The sequence below is a fragment of the Porites lutea genome, chromosome 3 (assembly GCF_958299795.1).
Source record: "Porites lutea chromosome 3, jaPorLute2.1, whole genome shotgun sequence".
Lineage (NCBI taxonomy): Eukaryota > Metazoa > Cnidaria > Anthozoa > Scleractinia > Poritidae > Porites > Porites lutea.
The window spans coordinates 18,879,953-18,892,998 of NC_133203.1; positions in this window are offsets into that span (position 1 = coordinate 18,879,953).

Genomic DNA, 13,046 nt, shown 5'->3' on the forward strand with positions numbered 1-13,046 from the left:
CTTTTTGTATAACCTAGAGAGGCGTTTTTTAGAAAATTTATAGAATATAAATTACAGTTAGTGATACAACCTTAGCTTATTAGAGTCAAGCTAACAGTAAACAGTAATGTATTTGTAAATGCTAGTAATACAAGGGTACAAAGGTCATTTAGCCCACATGGCTTCACGTGCAGTCAATTATATTGTCCAATAACAGCGCTGGTTTTTGTCCCTGTCAATCAAAGTATGATTGTCCGTTTGCTTCGGTTCTTTGATTCATTCAGTTCTTCAGCTTTGACAAGAATCACACTTTTCAAGCTAGTTGGCACTGTTTTCTACAAGAATTACAGTATTTCTTTCGTTAATATCTCAACATCCTGTCTGAGTTCAGTACAGTTTTACCTGCCATCATGTCATTGTCAAGGAAAAAAGGTAATCAGCAACGAAATAGTGAGCATCCAGTACCACGAGGTCGACCACCGAAGCGCCACACCAAAACCAGTCAAAACCCAAATCCGCGCCAGAATCATCTTGTTCTTTCAAACCAGTGCCTAGTATAGATAACAACCCAAACAGCCGTGGTAACTTGCAGCTCTTCTCTATGGATCAACTGGAAACGCTGAGAACCATGATAGAAGACAAGGTTGCCGAGTCAAGCCACGATATCGCCACTGAAGCAGCTCGTGCTGCCGTGACTGCTCTATGGAACCAAAACTCTGTAGCTGTTGGTACAACTCCACAAAGAGATACAAATCCAACAGGAGCTACCGATCCACCAAGGCATACAACTTCACCAGGCGATCCAAATCCACTTTGTGACAACACCGAGTCACCACAACTGCCAGCATTTTCTGTCCCAAACCAGGACATCCCTGCGTCGTACGTGAAAGATATCCAAAGTGGTGAGTTTTTTAATCTGTCAAATTGTTACCAAAAACCTCAGCATGTATGACGAGGATGATAATTTAACATCGACTCTCGACAACTCAGCTATTACGGTTACCAAGAAGAGAAAAAGCAGCCCGTCTCACATAACAGAAATTGAACAATAGGCGATGGCGTTCACTACGTACATGAGTGTATTCACTTATAAATACCCCGTAAGGGCCCAAGAGTTTGTGCAATACTTGAGTTTAATCAGATACGCAGCTAGAGTCCATAAGGGACTAGGGTGGGCTATTTACGACCACAAATTTCGGCAAAAGGCCAGTCTTGAAAAGTCTCTTGTATGGTCGCAGATAGATCAGCATTTGTGGCTGACTATTTTTACAGTATCACCTTTGGCACTAAAAGAGGAGTATCCCCTTTTCAATAGTGGACCCCAAAGCAATGCCTCAAAGGGGGGTGTCCGAGGCATTTACCACCAATATAACAGAGTTGGTGTCTGTAGTAGGGACCAGTGCGAGTACCAACACATCTGTAATAGATGTAAGGGCCAACACCCAGGGCGGGACTGCAGTAGGGACCACAAAAAAGGAGGCTCTGTCAGGGATCAGGACAAGAAAACCTATGATAGGGCTGGCGAGGAGGTCCACCATCCCTCCAAATGTAGTAGTTCCTCAGGCCACCACAAATTATGAGTTTGCTGGGTCACTCCCCACTCCTATTAATGTAAATAGACTTGAGATTGCTTTAGCTGATCACCCCAACAGGGTTTTTGTTTCTAATTTATTGCAAACCTTTAGACTTGGAGCTAATATAGGTTTCTTTGGGCGACGTTCCCCAAGATTTTCAAGAAACCTGCCTACTGCTTTGGCCCAACCTGACATTGTGAAGGCCAATTTAGATAAGGAAGTATCTCTGGGTTGGGTAGCGGGCCCCTTTTCAACACCACCATTTCCCAATTTTCAAGTCTCACCTATAAGATTAGTACCTAAAAAGTACTGGGATAAGTTCCGCAGTATTTTTTACCTCTCATTCCCAAAGTCAGGTGGCACTAGCACAAACTATTCAATTACAAAGGAAGATTTTAGCCTAAATGATATCACCATTGACACAGCTATGGAAGGAATCTTAGCAAATGGTCGTGGTTGCTTCCTTGCTAAGACTGATGCAGATTCTGCCTTTCGTCTGATACCCCTAAGGCCATGTGACTATGAGCTCTTTGGCATGCAGTGGGAAGGGAAATTCTACTATAAGGTTCTGCCCTTTGGTTTAAGGAGTGCACCCTTTCTGTTTAATCAGCTCTCAGAGGCAGTTGAGAGGCTTCTTCTCAATCACTGTGGCATCTCTTTTGTTTGCCACATTTTAGATGATTTTCTTGTTATTGAACCCCCATCGCCTATTGCACCCCACAACTTAGCTTGTCAACAGAGCTTATCTAGCATGTTACTTACTTTTAAGAATCTGGGAATTCCCATTGCACCCCATAAGACACAAGGTCCTTCTACAACCCTTGAATTCATGGAGATTGTTCTTGATTCTGACCGCATGGATGCACGCCTTCCTCCTGATAAGGTCCAATGTCTCACTTTCTGTTTCACTGAATTTAAAGGCAGAAGGTCCTACACACTCAAGGAACTACAGCCTCTTATTGGCTCTTTGAATTTTGCTTGCAACGTTATTCCCCCGGGCCGGCCATTCCTGCAACGTATGATCCAGCTCACTAGGCACATCTCTTTACCTCACCATCGTATTAAGTTCTTTAAAGATCTTAGGATGTGGGAGGGTTTTATATGCAATTGGAATGGGGCAAGGTTTTTTTATGCCTTCTCATTGGGTCACTTCAGATGTCTTGTCTCTGTACACAGATACCTCTGGTTCTCTGGGATTTGGGGGCATTTTTCAAACCCACTGGTTTCAGGGCTCATGGGAACCCCATCAAAACCTAGGTCAGCCAGGGATCTCCATTGCATGGCAAGAACTGTTTGCCTTTGTTGTTGCTTGTCATCTATGGGCCAATTTTTTTTCAAACAAGCGCATTCAGTTTTTCTGTGACAATGAATCAGTTGTCAGTATTGTTAACACAAAGAGGTCCCGTATCCCAAGGGTCATGGATCTTGTTCGTCACTTGACCCTTCTGACTCTAAGGTTCAATTTTAGTATTGGAGCTGAGCACATAGAGGGTAAGAGGAATGGCATAGCTGACTTCCTCTTTCGTTTTCAGATGGATCGGTTGAGGGAGCTGGCACCCCATGCCAACCGAGATCCATGTCTGCTCCCACCCGAACTCCTCAAGATCTAATGGCAGACATCCAGTGCTACCTTAATTTGTTGGTTGCTGATTCTACAAAGCAAACCTACAGTACAGGGGGAAAAAGTTTTATCGAGTTCCTCTCCCTCTATAGGCCTTTGCATGCTCAGTCTCTACCAACAAACGATGACACTTTGATACAGTATGTTGCTTACCTTGCTAAATCAGTCAAGCATTCCACTATCAAGGGATACTTGGCAGCAGTCCGTCATTTTCACATCCGCCACGCCTACCAGCTTAACCTTGGGAAGTTCCTTCACTTGCACCTTGTCTGCCGTGGCATTAAGAGATCTCAAGGTAGCTCAATCAGAACTCGTTTGCCAATTACAGTATCCCACCTCAAATTTTTCTACCCCCTTCTAGCAATCAGGTACACTGCAAATTATGACTCTTTAATGATCTGGGCTGCTATGACGTTAGCTTTCTTTGGTTTCCTGCGGATAGGTGAACTGACATGTAACTCCCAATTTAGCTCTGATGTTCATCTTACACCTCTTGATATTATCTTTCACCCATCTCAGTCCAGCCCCTCTCATCTTTCAGTCAAAGTCAAGGTTTCTAAAACTGATCCCTTCAGGATGGGGCATACCCTTTTAATAGGACAAACTAATCAGAGTATCTGCCCTGTACATGCAATGAAGCATTATCTTACCAGGAGGGGAATTACACCTGGACCTCTTTTTATTTTTGCTTCGGGACGTGCATTGACTAAGGATGCATTAACTGCTGAGACTAGGCAACTTCTCTCTCATTTGGGTTGTCAAGCATCCGATTATGCCGGTCATAGCTATAGAATTGGCGCAGCAACAGCTGCAGCTTCAGTGGGCCTTCCCCCATGGTTGGTTCAAACATTAGGCAGGTGGCCATCTGATTGTTATGAGAGATACATCCAATGCCCACAGGCAGTTTTATCTGGGGTTGCTTTGAAGCTACTTCAAAACTCAAGTAAGTTATTGTTTACTTTGTTTGCATGGAGTGGTTTTGATAAACCTATTTTAATTACTGGTGTGTAACTGTGCAACGTTCTGTTCGTCTATGGGGAATACACTTTGTGTATTTTTGGGGATTAAGTGCTCCCATGCTGGTCACACTTTCACCCATGGACTCATGGCAGCTATTCATTTTGGGGATCGGTACCCCTATAGCTGTGTTGCCATGGGAATGAGTGTTATCCCGGAGGATTATCACCTCCTGTAGGGGATTACTACCCCTTCCGCGGCCAAAGGATTATCACCCTTGAGAGAGAATTATCATCTCTCTTTGTTGCATAATACTAACTTTAGACCAACATGTTATGGCAGCAATTTTGCGACTGGAGTGCTTAATCCCCTACCCCTTTACCCCACAAAGTGTGTTCATATTCCTGTCTTAGCTAAGGGGTTCATAGCATTAATGCCTAGAATATCGTGAAGATTTTCCTGGACTATTTTGCCTGAAAGAAAAACATGGGAAATGTTGCACTTTTTGACAAAAACCATGGACTAAGCCCCTTGGAAAAAAAACAATTTTTCGAGTTTTTTAACTTCTTGTTTTTATCGTCTAGAAAAGCGTTTTTTGTTTTGAGGTAATCGTAAGACCTTTTTCTCTCGGGTATACACGATAGAAAATTTCCTAATTTTGACCAAAACCATGGACTTACCCCTTTGGAAAAAAACCAATTTTTCGAGTTTTTTAACTTCTTGTTTTTATCGTCTAGAACCGCGTTTTTTGTTTTGAGGTAATTGTAAGACCTTTTTCTCTCGGGTATACAAAATAGAAAATTTCCCAATTTTTTGACCAAAACCATGGACTAACCCCAATGGAAAAATTCCAGTTTGTCGAATTTTTTAACTTCTTGCTTTTGTGGTCTAAAAAGACGTTTCATTGTTTCAGAAGATCGGGAAATATATTTCCCTGGCCTATTTTGGCTAAAATAAGAAAATGGAAAGGTTTTAAAACGTTTGACCAAAACCATGGACTAACCTCTTTGGAAAAAAATCAATTTTTCGATTTTTTTTACTCGTTTTTTGTAGTCTAGAAAGGCGTATTTCCTTTGTAGAATATCGTCAACAACATGTTCCTGGCCTAGTTTGCATGACAGAAAAAGATGGAATATTTTGCACTTATTGACCAAAACCATGGACTAACCCCTTTGGAAAAATGCCCATTTTTTTGTGCTTTTTAACTTTTTGTTTTTGTTTTTATGGTCTAGACAGGCATTGTTGGTGGCCCGTGGCATATTTAAAACCCTCAAATGACTGATATCTGGGACAGTGCAAGGGGCAGTGATATATGGGAACTGGTTGAATATCCTGATCCATCCTCTGTGCAGTATAGCACAATGTCACCGTTTCAAGGTCAGCCAGAAAACAATTCAATCTTAATCTCGAGTACAAACAGCGATACTGCAGTCTCCACGGCATCTTTCTCAACATGGGATCCAGATGTTCTAGCTAATGACTGTACAGACTCGGATATCTCTTCAGACCACGAGATGCATTCCAACAGTGGCAACGACGACGATTCTGACTGGGAAGATGTCACGGAGGATAGTGGTTATTGCAGGTTTCAGTCTGCTGATCCAGTGGCCGAGATGCTGGACTCAGTTGTGCAAAGTGGGGTGCTTCCAAGAGAACACATATTCTACAAGCTTGTTTCTGGTGCACTAGAATATGTTTCGTATGACCATTCGAAGGAAGAGAAATACCGGTGGGACCCCACTCTGGTATGCTGGGCTAGATCACTTCTTCGACTTGGTAAAAGTCGAACATTCAATTTTTGTTCGAGGACCTGGTGGTTTCAATGCCGGCAAGGACAAAAGAACACACACGTCAAGCAAACCCATCGATTTCAGCAGATTTGGAATTCCTTTGCCGAGCAAACGAACATTGCGTTGCAACAAACCTGGCTTTACTACTCCAAGTGGCATTATTAGAAACCTCCTTACGTCCATTCTGAGGATTGCCGATTCACAAAATGCATGTTGCTATGTCAATAGTTCTACCATCAAAGCAATTGCAATTTCCTTGATGAGAGATGGTCTTGGCCTTAAACCTAGCCTCGAATTCCATGAAAGAAAGAAGGTTCTTGTTGGTTCAACAAAAAAGATAGATATTGATTATGTAAGAAAGAATCCTGCACCAAATCCTTCGGAACTAAAACAAAGTATGATTAAAGATGCAGACATTTCCGTTGTTACAACTGTTGACAGAAAGACCAGTCTTCCCATTGGGGTTTATTACGAAGCAGCAGGTCAAACTGGAGAGGAAGTGCTGGCTGAAGTTGAAGAAATTGGTGGACATTTACAAACCTCTTACCTGTCTTGAAGCTCAGTCAAAGTCGAGTAATTCAATCTTAATTTACAATTGTGACTGTACGTCTCGCTGTGAGTGTTGCCTTGAAGAAAAGGAAGTTTGTACTACATGCAAGGAAAATGGCTTTCAAAGCATTGAACCCCAGCTCCACCCTTGTGGAAAATGTATATCTGATAGCAAAAAGTGTGTGAAGTTTGTGATAACCAGTTATTCATCAGACTGTGAGCAAAAAACAAAACAGCTTTAGAAATTATGCACTCAAGAAAGGAAGCTGAAGTGGAGCATCGACAATCAAACCTACGCCTTACAGAGGGAACTCCAGATGCAGTTCATGTTGGAAAATGTCTAAAGGGAAGCCTAGCTAACTGGTGGCTTGTACTCGATAACTTTCGTGTGAACTTGGTAATGTTGCACACTCTTTGCCAAGACTACAAATCAGAGACTGGGAGGGACCTGAGGCAAGCAATCACGCTAGAATCTCTTGAGACACCGAGATAAGATGTCAACTGAATCAGTCGCAGAAATCTGTAGTGAAAGATGTCTGTCTGTATTAGAATCCATTCAAAGTCGATGTGATGATATTGTGTACACGCTAGTACCAGAGAAACACCAACACAAGATGATAATAAAGCTAACATCTTCAAACTTCCAGTCAACCTGGTGATAGTAGATAGCCAGAAAGGAACTCTGGCAGAAGTTCGTCTTCATTATTGATTGATTGATTCACTTTTATGTGAATACGGTAATTTCATAAGTTACATAACTTCTTTACATGAAAGCCGTATAGAAACAGAAGTAAATACTGTACAACTACACTAAAAATATGTACAAATAATAAAATATAGTAAAATGTAGTCAACAGTTTGCCTGCCTACTAGCCAGATTTCTTTTAAAGATAGCTTTAGATTCGGACGCTTTTATGTCATTTGGTAATGAATTCCACAGCATTCCTCCTCTGTATGAGAAAGACCCCTTATAATAATATTCTGTTTTTGGAACGTGGTCTAGTACAACATTATATTCCGCATTTCTTATCCAGCGTCAGTGAAGATGGTAGCAACTGGTTACACCAATCCTATAGCAGTGGCAATGGTACACGGAAGTGTTATTGTTGCTGAAAGAATGGGAAACGTTTACTGCCTAGACCTGCATTCAAAGTTGCAAGTTAAGGTTGCGACAATGAAAAAGGCTGACATGGAAGCATTTGTCGCCAGACATAAGATACACGTTGATCACCAACATGCCAAAAATCATAGCCGAGAAGAGTTGAAGTCCGCCATAAATCAATTCCTGCAGAGTAATAAGAAAAGTGTGACTAGCAAGGGAACAAAGTTGGATCTGGAACCATGCGTGAAAACACCAGTGGCAGTAACAAGCTTTGCTGGTGAAATTCTATTCATTGCTGATACTGGAACCAAGAGACTAGTAGAAGTAAGAGTTGAGAAAGCTGATTTTAAGCTAGAGTGTCACGTACAAACGGTTGTGAACTTAAAAGATAACATCAATCCAACCGGATTATGTGTCATTGAGGGACAGCACAAGCTGTTGCTTTCTGATTCCGGAACATTTGGGGGCCTTCTCGTAATTAACCTGGAAGATGGCACAACACAAAAACTCTTGAAAAATGGAAGTACCTTGTGTTCCCAAATTTACGGAGTGAGTTTGAGTGGTCATTCAGATATTTTCACAGACACCAAATCACACACGTTGAAACGGTTTTCTCTTGAAGCATCTGTCTTAGGTGGAACGAGGGTAGTCCAGAAAGTCGACAAAATCATTGGTAATGGCACAAGTGGAACAGAGGATGGACTCATTGGTGTAGCAAGGGTGTCCCACCCAATGGGGATAACTACTGAGAAAGGAACAATATTTTTCGTTGACACAGGCAGCAAAAGTGTCAGGCTTATCACCAAGATATCGACTTTAATAAAATACATCAGAATAATGGAAGACATCTACCGTGCGTTCTATATCCATTCTGGCATTCTTGGTCATGCGGAGCTGCCATCACTATTGAAAGCCGAACAACGCATTGAGAAAGCCGACAAAACGTTAACGCAAATGCTTCAAAATGCCAAGGCCAAGTTCAAAGTTTCAGGAGTCATGCAAGGGCCGCAAGGAACCCCAGCGAGAAGACAGTAGCTTCAGTTACTTTCATCAAGAACTTCCTTCATCGCCTTCGGATCCGATTTAGTGAAGAATGTACACATCTACTCGAAGTTGCCGATGTAAGAACATTCCTCACACTTGTCAATGAGTATTTTAAGAGCGAACTGCGACAAGTAACAGACACACCCACTGGCTAAATTGTGCGATGAACTTCGTGGAGGCTTCGGATGAGACCTTAAAGAGAATTGCCTGGCCTGGATATATTTGCTTTACTTGGGAGAAACAACACTACGAGTTACCATCACACTTTTCAATAAAGCGTGAAGATTTGCTCCCAGTGCCACAAGAACCAACTACGTTCCTGAATAAGGACGACATCAAACATCTTAACGATTGGAGAAATGAGTTTGGACGAGGGGTTAGGCAACAGTCGGTCTGAGATTCTTTCACGAAAGACAAAGCCGGTGCTCTTCCCTTTTACATGTACATGTCGGAAGAGTCATACAAAAATGCTGAAGAACAAGCTCTAACATCAATGCAAGAGCTATTTAAGGCTGTCAGTTCTACAAAAAAAGCAGATACACCAACGCGTGAACTATACATACTGTCTGCCATGTTTTTGGAGGGTTTGTGGAATGTCAGGAATCTAGAATCCGGAACGTGGAATTCGCAACCCTTTCAAATGTCACCTGTTGGAGCATGGTATATAGTTTCATACTTTTACAGTTAGCCGAAGTTCAATTCGCATTATTTGCCACCCTACAAAATTTCTCCTTCAATGAAGCCACACCCAAAACATTTTCGCCAAATTTCCTACCCAAAATAAATTCTGGAATCAAATACTTCAAACGCAAAACAATAATTGTTTCATTTTTTCCGTCACTTAAAATCCTTAATATACCCCTCGTGGGGACATAATCAACAATCATCCTTTGATGCAGTAACCTCTCTTCGTTAAGGTATTTGCACAGGCAAATTTTCAACATTTTATTTTGCCCTCAAAATCTTTCTACAGTAAGTTCAGATGATGTAATATGCATATCTGGTGTTTTTTTTTTAAATATACCTTCGCATTTAGGAGAAAATCTACTCAAAAGTTGACTGATTTACCAGAAGTTAAAGAAAAAATTTCATTTCCGTTACTAAGAAAAAGGACGGCAGGAGCGAAATTTGACTCCTCTTTCCAGCATCAAGTTCTATTGATGCGCTGAGCAAAATCTATTCACTGCTTGGATTCATTGACAAACTACAGCCGCTGTATGTCCAACTTGATTTTTTTTGCTTCTGTTAAAGCTGTGATGATTAATATTACTTGCTTCTTGTCAAAATTTGTTATGTTCTTGAAATATACTCCGTTTTCCAGGGCTTATTATTGTTTTAAATTTACATTACATTGGTGTGTCTTCTCAGCTGATATATTCTGACAATTTTGCCGGGAGAGTAAAATGTTTTCTTGGCCCCTAATCCTCTGGTCTGTTTTTCTGCCAATTTCTTTCACTTTACAGAAGCGAATGAATAAAACTCTTCTTCAATCTTCATACTTCGGCGCGCTTCACTGCATTAAAGCTGACACTGACTAACGCATCTTCCGGAAATGCGTCACACCTAGCAACTGGTCACGTATCAAAATCCAAGGGGGCTATAAAGAGGTCATTTGGCATTTTCTTAGGCTTCCACGAGCATATTACACAGCGGTGATTCAAAACGGCGGGCAAGAAGGTCTGTGATGGTAGTATCGAGGAAAAACAGTTGATTTTGAGAAGAAAATAAGCTTTTTCACACTGGAAAAGCATTAATTACCGCGCGACCGATTTACCTTGACTTACAGGAACCAGTTTTTTGGAGGAATGGATCATTATTTCTTCGTGAAATTTGGCAAATACACAAAGAGCATGTTAATGAACAGATCTGTGTTTGACTAAAGGTTAGAATTGCCGTACAGCTGAGTTATTGATGTCAAAATATGGGTCAAATTACAAAATAGCAAATTGTGCCCTAGAGGCTGGATTAATTGGAGCTGTGTCGTGGTCGAACACAGAATTATTCTATCTTACGTCCTTATTTGAGTTACATTTCTTTTTTAATAATAACTCTAAGGATTCTTCTGAAATTTTGATTTTTCTCTTTCCGTGCCACCCTAGGGGGGTAATTAAATTAACACTTTTTGGGTGACATAACATAGTTTATTTTGATATATCCTAGTTCCTCAAGAACTGAGGAATACTGTCAATGTAGTGACATAAAGATATTATCCATAAAACAACCACTAAAAATGATGCAAAAATGTGCAAAATTTGCCTGTGCAGATACCTTAAGTGGTTTAAACTATCTTTCCTAGGGTAGTGTGCTTTCTCTTTCTCTTCACTTTCTCTTAATTAATTGGAGGAAAAAGGAGAAAAAAAATTGACGTAGGGAAAAAAAAAAAGTCTAGGGAAGGTAGTTTAGGGTAGCTGTGGTCTTAACAGAGTAGCTCAGATTATAGTGTGATAGTTGCAGTCCTTGTACGGTTAGGCAATGTCCTCCTAGGAGAACTTAGATGGGGGTGAACAACGATAACAAAAATCTTTATTTGAAGGCCCATACAAGTACATACAGTATTTTGCCCCATGTAAGGGAACCTGGGTTTCGGATATGGAATCAAGAATCCAGGGCCGAGTTGGTTGAAGGCCGATTAGCGCTTAACCCGAGTTTCTTTTTCTTGTGTTCAAAAGCATTTTCTGGGATTATTCTCTCTGTTATTTTTAGAGCTTCCAATCATCAACTAGTAGACAAAAAGAACTAAAAACTGAAATTCTTTTGAAGCTTTCAAATCTGAATTCAAATCTCACACTAACCCTTGGTTATCTTAACCCAGCTTTGAACAACTCGGCCCTGGGTTTTGGAAACTAGAATACAGCTCATGGAATCTGGAATCCCACTCATGCATTATTGGAATCCATAATGACGTGAATCCAAGTTCTACTGACAAATACTGGAATCAAGTACCTGGAATCCAGAATCCGGACCTCTTTCCTTTGAACTTGAAAAAAATTTTTTTTTCATCGTTGTGAATCATACCCACCCCAATAGGCAGACAATACAATCGATCCCCTTGTATTCTCAACATATTCCCCTGGTCGGTCCAGGGACCAACCCCTGGGTTAAAGATGCAAGTTGATAATATGTGCATTATGGTCCATGAAAATATATAAAGCTACCCTTTTTTGTACATGCCTAACCAGTAACGTATGTACACCTTTTAATAATCAGCCCCTGAACCCTGCTAATTTAGCCATTTTCACATTTTTATATCATTACAGGCTGTTAAATAAAGCACCTTTAAAAAACATTTAGAAAAAAGCAACAAATCGAGAAAAAAAAATTATGTTTAAGCAATTTATTAAGACAGTTCCATTGCTACTAATACATAAGAAAAACTGTTGCACATCTCAAGAAAACAAACTTAACATTACTATTAATATGGTAATTATTTATTCTATTTCACTTGCAGGAACAGACAATTATGAATAAAGGTACACACAGCATAGTATAATAATTATTTATCACCACATGTTATGAAATTTTGTGTGAATTTTATATTATCGATTACTAATTTTCTGCTCTTTTGGAAGAAATGTTTGTGGATCTGGATTTCAGACTTTACTGGTAATATTTCAGAAATTTTACGTCATAATAACTCAACACAATTTTGTCCAGAGATTGGGAAATTAGAGTACCAAATAATATCTCCATAACCTGCAACTATAGCAACTGAAAAATTAAGGAAATCACTGGCTATATTAACTACATAACCTGTAAGTGTTGATACATAAAAGTGACAATATTGATGTCAAAATCAAGAGCTGACACTTCTATAAAATCAAAGATGATATTAATTTATAAAAGGCTTGAAAACACATAAATTATTATATAATTCAAATATCTCAGTCAGCATGTAAAATGACGGGATAGAGATGACATAGTAATTGTGCCCGCAATAATATTAATTATCTAAGCTGAACGAACTCATTTTTTCAAAATACTCCATTTTTTACTTATAGTTAAAACTAAACATCACTTAGAAAACAAAGCCTTCATGTTACAAAACTGCAGAAAAAGGATAAGGATCATTGCTCTCAAATCTCTTTCATCAATATAACAAAGATCAGCACAGAAGATAACCACTATCTTATTTTCATCTAGTAATGTGTTTATATCATTAATTCAGGGACAGCAGGAGGGTCACACAGCACAGCACCTGGACCCAGAAGATCTAGAGGTAAACTTCTGATAAAATTCAAAAGATATAATCAAAACTACACAATAACGTACTGTAGCAATAATTATTTACACAAACGGTAACTTCATAAATAGAAAGGGGGGCCGGCAACGGCCTCTGATCTTGCCGCCTTTTGGCTTTCCATGATCGCCCCAGTCAAGAAATCTGCCAATCATTCGAGAACTGCAGAGCCTGTGCGAATCGGGCTGGGAAC